Raw genomic sequence first — 9,096 nt, forward strand, 5'->3', positions numbered from 1 at the left:
AGACCTGAAATTCCTTGTTAGGTGCCGATCTCATAAAATGAACTATTGATGAACTGAATATGTTCGCAATTAAGACGTTAACCAGATTTTTTGCCATCATACCATAAAAATAGTCCTTTTTATAAAGTGGCTTAGTGATAACGAGCATTTAAACCTATTACGTAAGTCGTAGGTTCGATTCCTGACTGTGGATCAATGGACTTTATGTATCTAATACTCTCTAGTAAGGTGGAAGGTTACAAGGTACAAGGTTTAGAATATTGTTATTAATAACAGGCAAGAACAAAACAAGAATCACTTATAATAATTATAGATTGAAAATGAGCCAACTATAGAAATCTTCTTCGATATAATAGATTCAAGAAAACTAGATTACAATGGACATGTCTTATTTTCGATTGTAATAAATTATCTGTAAAGAATATTTGCATATATTCATTTATTTTGAACACAAATGTCTCAACGCCCACAACTGAGCGTTGATTAGAGAGTTGCCGCGCACCACTAGGAACTAGCACTGAAGTATCTAAGAAACAATTCGGCTATGAGTAAAAGAACATACCGAGTCATAAATCCCGGCAACGCATATGCGAGCCTTCTTGCTTATCAATGTTTTTTATTATTAAAAATTGTTAGTAGCAATAATAATAATAATACGCTTTTATTTATCCACATCTTATTGACATATATTATGCAAAAAGAAATCTATTTATATAAATATAATATTATTACTCTAAGATGCGGTACGCAGAGGGCCTCCTCCAAGTTTTCCACCCTATTTTTTTTTCACTACTTGAGTGAGTGAAAACAAAATTTGTTTGTTTTAAAAAATTTATAGTTTAAAAAAAAATATATTTTAAAAAAGTATGAAAAAATATTTTTCATTATTCTTCAACTCAACCCAGATTATATCTACAGTAATGTTATAAGGTTATCTGATAACATTTCTAAGTTACTTTGAAACATTAAAATAAGCCAAAATTCTCCGAACACGATTCGATTACTCAAATAACGGATAAGACAATCGTACAGACATACGAGCGCCTGTCACCAAACATAGGTGTTTGCGCACAAACGATAAGATAACCTTTAGGTGACGCCGACACAAAGGATGTCAAATATTTGTTAACTTGAATGCCTTAGCCCAGCGCGTGCTAGGGACTGACACGCCGGTATGTAACGCTTTATAGGTTCAACGAAAGCTCGTTCATAAAAGAACCTTCTTAATCTACACAAAATAAGGATAGATTTAGGGATCCATAGATCATGCCTATTTCTTGAGAAGAGGAAATTAAGCTTTTACAAATACCCACTCTTCGTTTATAGGTTAAAGGAAAGTTCGTTTATAACAGAACCTTCTTAAGTGAGTGAGTAACTCTTCCAAATGAGTAAAGATTCGTAGATCCAAGGATCGTGGCTTTATCTTGGTCAGGGAAAGAAATTATTACTCTTACGTCATGGCCAATAATAATATTAACAAGACTTTATTTTTACACGTCTTATTTACGTACCTAAATTTAACAAAAACAAATAGAGGTATATACAATTGTATTAGATACTCTATGATGCGGCCCCTGTCCAGATAAAAACCTCATCCAACTTTTTTCATCTTAATATATTTTTTGCGTGTTTTAGTTCTATAATTCAACATGATATATGTATCAGATGAGAATTCATACTTTTTTAAAACAAATTTTCTCTTACTCAAGTAGTGTAAAACAAAATAGGGTAGAAAACTTGGAGGAGGCCTTCTCTGTACAGGGACCGCATCTTAGAGTAATAAAATTATATTTATATTTATAGATTTCTTTTTGCATAATATATGTCAATAAAATGTGGATAAATAAAAGCATATTATTATTGCTACTAGCAATTTATAATAATAGAAAAAAATTATAATACTTTTTTTCGGCTCGATCAGGTTTTTAGTTTTATGAGCGCGATGACTAACAGAACTGACAATACGATCCGAAGTTTCGTCTAGAACTTTTAGACTATTGTGTGGTTCAAAGCATTCCCGTGACCAGGGATCCATACACTCTGATTAATGTATTAACAAGCGCTGCAAAGACAGTCTAATATAGGAATATACTTTCAGTGTATTTGTTTGTGTATTGTATGTGTGTGTATTCTATAATATAAAAGATCTTATTTCCATACTAAGCTTACGAAGCCACAGCCAATACCCAAGACATTTAACATTATCTATAATCCTTGTTCAGCTCCAACATTGAGGTCTAAATGCATGTAAACTGCTCTAGTCAACAGCTCAACCATAAGTTACAAAACCAGAACAAACATTACCACAATCTGTGGCATAATATCGTCAACGCGTTTGCAGATTGGAACAATTTGTCGAAACTAATCGTTCCTATTTCTCAATCGTTGTCTAACAATTTATTGCTACAGGCCTAAACGACTGGGTTTATCGTTAGTGGGGTAAATTTACTTAAGTATTTTGTCAAAGAGCTCTCTGGTTTACTTTTATTTAAGTTTAAGATAGCGCTTTTGACGCGACATGTAGCAGAATTCATCAGTGGAACTCACTCTTATATTTAAAAGCGCTTGATTTTGTGAGTACTTTTGGTGGTAGAAACAGTTAAAAAGAAAACACTTTTTTCCGGATTAAAGCTATTTATATTATTATAAACTTATAATTATTTTACATGATTTTAAAGTTAAATTTTTCCGACGTTTTTTCGGTAAAAAAGTGTTTTCTTTCAATGTGTAAAAGCGATGTTAACAAAAGACAATGCTATAGAAAACAGGTAATTATGCTATGTTTGATAAAATTAACACATCTAGTGATTTACTCAGTTGCACATATTAACAGTCATATGATTTTATATACGAAATATACTGAAAGTATCACATAAATTCCTGTTATTCGAATTAAATAATTGTTTTCATTTAAGTAATATTTTTAAAGTATCTAAGTTACATAACATTGAACATATTTCTACAGATTTGTAGTGTGACCCACTGAACAGAATTTTAATCCGTGACCGTAATCTCATTATCTCAACAAAAATACATCATTAAGGGTGAGTGCCAAAGACATACATATAAGTTATAATGATGGTACGGTACGAACTAGCTCTAGTAGATTCTTTAGAATTAAAATGTAACAAGGGTTCGATTCCAGGTTGAATGTGTTTCAGGTATTGGAAGATAATCAACTTTCTATCATAAGAATCATGAAACATAGGTAGAATCTGTAATATGCAGCAGGGATAAACACAAAAGGTTTTTTTTTAAGACAAAAAGTTCAATTATTAACCATCTCTTACGTAAAATATTTGTACAATATCCATCCAACGTTCCCTTGAGACAGATCAATTCAGTTTGAATTTCAAAGGCGCGTACGCATTGAAGGCAACGCCCAATCACAGTCTAGTTTACAACCGAGGGCGGGGACAGCTAGCCCCGCCCACCGCCCTACGGCCGATATTCCAATACGTTAGCGGAAATATCGTGAACAGTGACATGGATGCTTTTGACATTTTTAGGATTTGATTAGACCTATTGTTGAAATTATCTCCGTGATACCAACTAATACATTTTTAATCGTATAAAATAATATGTAGTCATTTAAATGCTTTGTTAGGGTGTATTACCCACCTATTAGCTGATTAGCATGTTGTATTGTGTTCATAAAAACATTGGTGTAAACTGTGGACAGTGGAGGTCTGTGCAGAGGCCCCTTTAGGAGACTGGGTGTGAGTTTTGGAATCACATTAACTCCCATTATTTAATGCCTTGTCTAATACTTAGTTTCGGTTTGGAAAATTATCAAAAGATGGCAAAGCAATTTGTGTACGCCTAAGCAAGATCAAATCTGTTGTGCACATTGAACAACTTATCTAAAATTAACTTTTGTTTTTTAACTAAAATTCTACCATACATAATTACGGAACTAAAGTCTTAACATCCGCGTCACACAAATCCTGTAACAGCGCCATCTAGTGACATAAAACTTAAATCGTTTAAAGTGTGATCACTTCTTGCCGTAATGTTACGAGCGAGCTTCAATATTATCATATCAGTGCGCGAATTAACGGTGACAATTGAGATTGTGGGTGCAGTGTCGTATGTTGTTGGTCAAAGAATGTACATATTTATTTACCACAGAAGTCCTATAGACAATAATGTATTCCAGACAAGTAATTTTAATATTTTTCTACAGTACAGTTATTCTTGATTATAAATATATTTCTTGTTAATTAGGATAAGATTACTTGGTAACTCTTCTAACTTGGTATAATATAAAAATGCGCTTCGACAAATTTCTTCAGGAAAATAACCAATTCTTAAATGCAGCGAGGGTGTCCATGGGCATTCAGTTAAAAACAGGTGAACCTCCTGTCCATTTGCCTCCTGGTCCATAAAAAAAACCTGTATATTAGAACGGAAATAGGTAGGTCTGCCTTACTTAGTAAAATTATGTAGTTTATACATTACTTACTATAACAAATGACAATAAATAAAAATTCGAGATTCTTAACAGCATCATACATTTTACATTTCTTATTAATTAACACCAATAATGTTTTACGTAGGCTGATACTGAAAGCGATCAGCATGGCTATTCACGACGGAAAATATTGGAATTTATTTTCTATCAATTGCGTAAATTATTTATAAAAAAAAGTTATTTTTTAATTCATAAGACCCCTACATAGTAGCCTATCAGGCACGTCATCAGGCAGCAGGCTAGTGTCGAATTTACCCTTTCCTAAAAAGGCCTAGTGGTTTCGGCGTGTGTCTCTCATCCCAAAGGTCGTAGGTCGATCCCCGGCACCAATTGACGTTTTTCTATGTGCGCATTAAACATTCGCGTGAACGGTGAAGGAAAACATCGTGAGAAAACCGGTTTGCTTTAGGCCCAAAAAGTTGAGTAGCTTGTGTCAGGCACAGGAGGCTGATCACCTACTTGCCTATTTGACAAACGATCATGAAACAAATACAGAAATCTGAGACCCAGACTTAAAAAGGCTTAAGCGCCACTGATTCTTGTATTATTTTTATTATGACCCTTAATAATTAAAATTTAGGATATTCTGTGGAAGGTTGACAGTTGTTCATTTGAGTGTAGCAGTTCTGCGAATAATCTATGCCACGATATCATACGTGCATCGTGTCGCGGACAGTAAGAGCGTCAACTCGATATCTAGAGCTGATACCGGCCGCACACGACGCACGACTTACCCTATCTATGTGACACGAACATTTCATAGCCAAGTTAACATATGTATAACACTTGACTACACTTACCAAAAACTTACTGGTAAGTTCTTATACTATTAAATTACCTCAAATGTATTAATCATAAAACACTGTGAAATTTAGCAAAATATGTCTCAAGGAAGCAGTGAACAGCTCTGACCTCCTAGATCTATAATGTACCTACTTATTTATTAGCAAAATTGTAAATCGTTTCTTTGATATTTATTCTATAGCCAAGTTGTTGATCAGTATTCTGTTTGATTCGTCATCGTTTTCTGTTTGATATCTAGTTTCCACACGTTTTCCTTCGCCGTAGCGAGTGTTAGACAGAAAGTCGGTGCATAGTTGGGGTACGACCAAAACACCGGTTAAAATGCCTATAATAATATCATCTACATTCGAAAAGGGTGTGACGAAAGGCATTATAAAATAAAATCTTGGAATATCAAAACCTCTCAAGATAACAAAGAACAACTACCGAGCTTGAAAAATCGTTTTATTCAACACAAAACTATCAATGTTGTATCAGATTCAATGGTCTTGGAGTGTATCAAAGGACACAAAATCTTTTTTATAAAAGGTATTTCGTAGTTTTTTTAATTGATGATGTGTTAAAAAGGTTGTCGGGCGCGATTTTGTTTTTGCGTTCGATTTTGATTTTAAAAAAAGAACATGAGTGGTTATTTATGACATGAATTTAATCTATTTAGAATAGATTTAAATTTATTTAGAGTACCTATTCCAATTGAGTTGTTGTATGGACGTATAAAATCTGGACGATAAAGTGTCAAAATTATTCAGAATACAAATTCACACTATTATTTTATTCACAGCAAAGAATTGCTAAGAAATATTTAAATCAAGTAGGTGTCCTTTTGTACTTTAAAAGCCCAGATAATCCCCTATCATTCAACAATAATAACATAATAGGAGCGAAAGTATAAAAATCACAAATTACATACCAATCACCCCTGATATCCCGCTGTTAAAACCTTTGACGTTTTTACACAATGACAATTGTCATCGAAACCGAAATTACAGTCAATTGTCGCAGGATTATTTACTTTGAATAATGTTTGCTTTTAGTTCTGAGTGTCGACCACACACGTTATATTTTTTGCCCTTTTTCGTTTGCGAAATGTACAATGTTTTGACAATTTACAATGCTTTGGGGACGTGACGCCGAGCCGTTTCGTATGTTATACATTTTAATGTTCTGTATTGTTTTTATTCTGTAGAAGCTCAAGAAACAATTATAAAGGTTTAGCTGAAAACAACAGTTTTCGTCATTTAAATTGTGGGACACGAAAGTAGTGTTAGTCTGAATAGAGGAACCAACCTTCGACTTGGGATTGTACCATAAAACATACATATTTTGTACGAATCATAGTCTAGTTTGTCGAAGTGGAATACGTTTTTACGAATGTTTTTAATTAGACTCAAACTCAAAATAACGTTATATAGGTAAACAAGTGCACTTATGAACGTCAGAAAAGAAGTTAAATTAATCGTACTACAGTTCGGAAGTCAAGGGCGTAGAGCGGGCATGAATCTTTCCGCCACTATTTTTAATCGCTAAGTTTTGGGTTATACAAATTGTTTGAACAGAAGTAAATCAATCCCAAGGATAGGATCTTTTAATATATTCATGATTCCTGTATAAGTCTTAATTATTTTACCTACGTAAGATTATGAAAAAAGCTTTCATAATCTTAAATTATGTTTATTAGATGACGCACACACACACTTTAAACGTACATAATGTTACATTAACTTTCTGACGCAGACAGTGTGTCGTCAAGTTTTGTATAAGTTAATCGTAAGGATTTTATTAGTTTCAATAAAACAGATGGGTTGATATTAGAAATGGTTGACTGACGACTGGTTTCCAACCATTTCTATATTAGACTATGTAGGTAAATTTCTTATATAATTAAGGCAAAGGCCGGTGGTAGAAGATGGGGGAAATTTAAATAAAGCGGGCCAGAAATATTTAGCTGGGGCTAGTGTACTTTCTATTTTAAATATACATCATTTTTACTATGTGTAAATACATAATAAAGTTCTTTTGTATCTTTTCTTTATTATATAAAAAATATTTACGTTATAATATGGTAGTTATTAGAATTTGGCGCAAGCTGCAATCCTAAACATATTTTTGTTCTTGTTGCGTTTAATAAAGCTTTCTAGAGTGTAATACATGATAATTTGGATGATCTTGACGTTACAGACAAAACACGACATACTCTAGGAAGTAAGTAATAATACCTATAATATGCGACCTTTTTGATAGCAACGTGCGGATACAAGTCAAACACGGAGAGGCTTTTAGACTTAAAATTTTATTAGTAGCATGTAAATATACGTAATGCGTATAATTGATTCAAAAAACTGTTTAATCTGGTAATTGGATATGATATCTAACAGTGATGCATGTCTTAACTCATCTAGTATATTATATTGAAAATACAATATTGTAAAGACATGATTTTAAGAATGGATTCTTATTTGACCTTTTATACCGGTTAACAAAGTTAATACCAACATTTATCAGGCAGGTGGACTCATAAATCAAATACTAATGAAGATATCTACATTAATGACGTCATTGGCCGGTTCATCAAGGCACAGACTAAGGAGAGCCTTGAAATTTTGGATAATATTTGGTTAAAGGCATATTTAAAGTTTTATTTACCAAACCGAATGTTCGGTCGTCGTAAATGCTCTACCAAAAATAATTCCAGTATATTAGCGCATACGACAAACTATTATACAAGTTGTAACAGTGTTATATTAGGTTAAATATTAGGTTTTTAACTAATCAAATTTTTACTAGTTTAAAACCTTGTTTTAAATTTATATCTTTATTATATTTAATATTTTTAGCTGGACCACGAACCCTATTAAGAGAGATTTTGCCTTGGGCAAATGTATCGTCCGTTCTACGGCCGTTGAACCGATTTTTACAGTAAGTTCTATGGAGGTACATCAGAGCAGTATTGGCATAGTGGCTTCAACGTGCGACTCTCAACCTCGAAGCTGTAGGTTCCATCACCGCCTGAGTACCAATGAACTCGAACAGTGAAGGAAAACATCGTGAAGAATCCGGTTTGCCTCAGACCCAAAAAGTCGATGATTTGACAAATAACTATGAAACAGACAGGCCCAGACCTAAAAAGGTTGTAGCGTCACTGATTTTTTTAATGGTGGTACTACACAAATCAGATCACTAATATTTGATGATGAATTAGTTAATAATTTTTTTTTTCACGTTTACTTTACAGTAATGGAAGTCTTCCACAATTTACAAGACATTTTCTTTCGAGAACTAGTCGAACCGTGGAATCGACTCCCGGTGGGGGTCTTCCCTGAGAGATACGACCTCCAATTAAAAAAAAAAACTCTCCCTCAAATGGCAATGTGGGTGCATTCAAATGGGTATCCATGGGCATTATATCTTATGCCCTTGACTTGCTTGTAGTAAATGTAGAATCAATGCAACATATTTTCTGTTAACGTTAATAAGTGTACTTGGGAATAAAGTTATTTTGAGTGAATTAAGAAACCAGCATGTCTCACTCAAACATCAGACACAGAAGACGGAATTGTCTATGGAATTAAAAATATAATAGAAAATGCAAAGTGAACAAAAAGGCTCATATTGGGGTGCGGCACTGGATTGTTACGATTATTTCATGAAATAATTGAAGTTATTTTCAATTTCTTGGGTATTGATTCATTTATCACAATTTTATCACTACAAACAATTAGCTCTATTCCTGGATTTTTTTACCGACTTTAAAAAGGAAGGTTACCTGTTAGTATTATAGTATGTCCTTTATTTAAGCTTAGAACGTGTGCTAAATTTCG

The sequence above is a fragment of the Pieris brassicae genome, chromosome 8 (assembly GCF_905147105.1).
Source record: "Pieris brassicae chromosome 8, ilPieBrab1.1, whole genome shotgun sequence".
Taxonomy (NCBI): domain Eukaryota; kingdom Metazoa; phylum Arthropoda; class Insecta; order Lepidoptera; family Pieridae; genus Pieris; species Pieris brassicae.